Genomic DNA, 3,254 nt, shown 5'->3' on the forward strand with positions numbered 1-3,254 from the left:
GTTCAACCAACTGTCGAAGTTTGCCGAGGATTACCGAGGATTCTGATGAGTGCGTTGCTGACATTATGCATGCGCGTTTATCACCGAGAACTTGAACGAGCCTGATGCGCAATAAGAAACAAAACGCTCTGGAAATATGCTTATGACTAGTTTTATTAAATAGGCCTACATTTTTGTTAAAACACAGAATAACCTGAATTTTACAATGGTTTATTGTGCATGCAGGTTATATTTTAAGTTGTTAAACTACATCAATGAGTTTATAAGGCTGATTTATTCTTTCTATGTATTGTATTAGAACATATCTTTGTTTATGCATCAATGTCTGTAATGTGTGCTGTAGGTGCGAAACTTTTAGGAAACTTATCCAAGATGTAGGCTATTCAATAAGTTTCTTTCAGCTGTCCTCAGTGAAGTGATTAGGGTGACCATACGTGCCATTTTCCCAGGACGCGTCCTGGCCAGGATTTCTATATTGCCTAAAGTATCTAGGTTTTGGCTTTGCGTGTGCATACCGATCGGTGTATGACATCAAAATACCATACAGACGGTTCCTTATGCTTTCAAAATGCTCTCGAGGGATTTTGATGTCATACACCGAGCAGTATATCAGATGTTCTAGATCAGGGGTGTTTATGCATCAATGTCTGTAATGTGTGCTGTAGGTGCGAAACTTTTAGGAAACTTATCCAAGATGTAGGCTATTCAATATTGGTCAGTCATGAAGGATCTGTGAATGAAACTGTGACTACAACATTAACTTAAGTGAATGAAAGGCAATAATCGGCAATACACCTTCACACAAGAAATGCATACTGACATCATTGTGAGATGACTGGAACCAATTAATCATTTTTTTGAACCGATTCGTTGAGCCAAACTGTCCGAATAAAACAGTTGGCGGAAAGCAAGCGTCCGCACTAGGGTATTTCTATAAGGCAATCTGATTGGCTGATGCCTGAGTTGGTGCTTGAAAAGTTTAAAATTTGTAAACTTCTGCCACAAACAACGCCAGTGGCACAACGCAACGCACCCACAATTCAGTTCGGCAATGCATGAAGTCACCCATTCAAAGTAAATGAGAAGCGTTAACGCTGATGCCCCATGTGAATGCACTGTTATAGGTGTGTCATGTTGCTTACACTAACTACTGTGTACACGGGTGCTACCGCCGCTCATTGCTCTTCTATGATGAGCACTGGTTGTGCTACTGTTTTTCTTATAGGTGTTTTCTTATAGGCTCGATCTTGAATCCCAATCCATATTTATGAAATCTGCATGGGATCAGTTGAACTGCTACAGCGCGTGTCAAAAGCCCCTTCTACCAGGCGCCTCGGTGTTCATAAATGGAAAGTCTTTGAGAGCTGGTACAGCTTGAGGATGAGGAGGACCCTGTGAATTGTCCAATTCCAGTTATCTTGTTCGTCTTGCAGGAGCGCTTAGACAGCGGCTGTGCACCTTCTACGCTCAATATATACAGTGGTGTGAAAAATTGTTGGCCCCCTTCCTGATTTCTTATTTTTTTGCATGTTTGTCACACTTTAAACACTAGTAAAAGGTAACACAAGTGAACACAACATGCAGCTTTTAAATGAAGGTACAGGAAGGGGGCCAACACTTTTTCACACCACTGTATATTGCTGCTAAGCCAGCCTTTCATAGTGAAATTAATGGTCGGCCAGTGGGCAGGAATGATCTGGTGGTCTAATTTTACGCGGCACGAGATGGCTAAACCCTCCTTGTCCGTGTATGATCAGTGCAGCCACTGCCTTACCCGCTTTGTGTCAAAGTCTATGCAAAAGCTCCTATGGTGATGTGTTATGAATTTCCACAAGCGATTGGAATTCATCGTCTAACCTAATGCTGTGTCAGCGGCTGTGAATTCTTGCATGAGCAGTGTCTTCTCGAGCAAAGTCTCTTCTGCTCACCAAGGCTGCTTTTATTTGATGAAAAATACAGTAAAAAAACAGTAATATTGTGAAATATTACGATTTAAAATAACAGTTTTCTATATTATAAAATTTAATTTATTCCTGTGATGCAAAGCTGAATTTTCAGCTGTCATTACTCCAGTCTTCATTACAGAAGCTGGATGATTTCAGGAAACCTGAGGTCTTGATTTGCAAGAATTTGCAGTGCGACCTCCAGTGGAAGAGGTTTGGAACAACAGTCCTAGAAGAAAGACAGTTGTTATGATGGTTTGCTGGATTTAAACCAGTCCTGGAAAAAATGTTGGTAACTGCAGTTTGTCTGTTTTAAAAAATAATTTATAGTTTTTGATTAATGTTAATATGAGATGTTTGAAATTGAAAACAGTGATTGAGAGGAGAAACGGAGAGAGCACATCCTATTTACGATGCTGATTAATTTCCGTGTTCCTGTTGGAGGTGAATTTTATTGCCACCTGATCAACAAAACAAAAAATTGATTTGTGTAAGATTAACAATTCAATTGTGTGCAGAGTTCACACCATTTCAATCATTAACCCTGATATTTTCATGAATTAAATTCTAAGCACGTAGAGCATGTCTAAACAGGTCTGACAGGTCAAGTAGTCTAAATAGTTAATATATGATAAACTAACAGTACTTGCAAAGGAGAGTCAGACAAGTATAAAAAAATGATTAGCTAGATAAAGATACCTGAAGGGTATCGACCAAATGAGTTGCTCCATAAACGGTTCCAAAACCTCCTTCACCCAGCTGACTGCCGATTTCATAACGGCATGAACTGATGTCTGTTAAAAGATAAATATAACAGGTGTTGACATAAATTGTGAATCAGTGACAGCAATTACTAAACCTATAGCTATTTTTAAAAGGACTTTAATTTATGTATTAATTTTGATAATACACTTAATAGTTGTGCCTTAAAATATTCATTTGTCACACTACAGAACTATTAGTGGTCATAATTTTTTTCCAGTGTAAAATACAGATAAAATACTTTAGACTAGTCAAAAATTTGTATTTCCATGTTAGTTATCAACTATCCTTAAAGAAAGTGCATATTCAAGTCAATTTAAAGCATATACCATTGAACTGTAGCTGGCTCGACAGGTGCCACAGTGTGCTCCGTCTGACAGACTGAAGTCTGGGGGACGTCAACACTGCAGTCGGACTTGTCACAACTAGGGTTGGGCGATGTCTACCAAATTGGCATAGTACGATGTCTACAGTGAAACATCGTGATGGACGATGACATCGCGGGGCGGGGTTAGGGGTGTGCCCGAAGTGTGAAACAAATAAAGCGTT

Source organism: Sinocyclocheilus anshuiensis, unplaced genomic scaffold (assembly GCF_001515605.1).
Source record: "Sinocyclocheilus anshuiensis isolate Anshui unplaced genomic scaffold, SAMN03320099.WGS_v1.1 scaffold2045, whole genome shotgun sequence".
Taxonomy (NCBI): Eukaryota; Metazoa; Chordata; class Actinopteri; order Cypriniformes; family Cyprinidae; genus Sinocyclocheilus; species Sinocyclocheilus anshuiensis.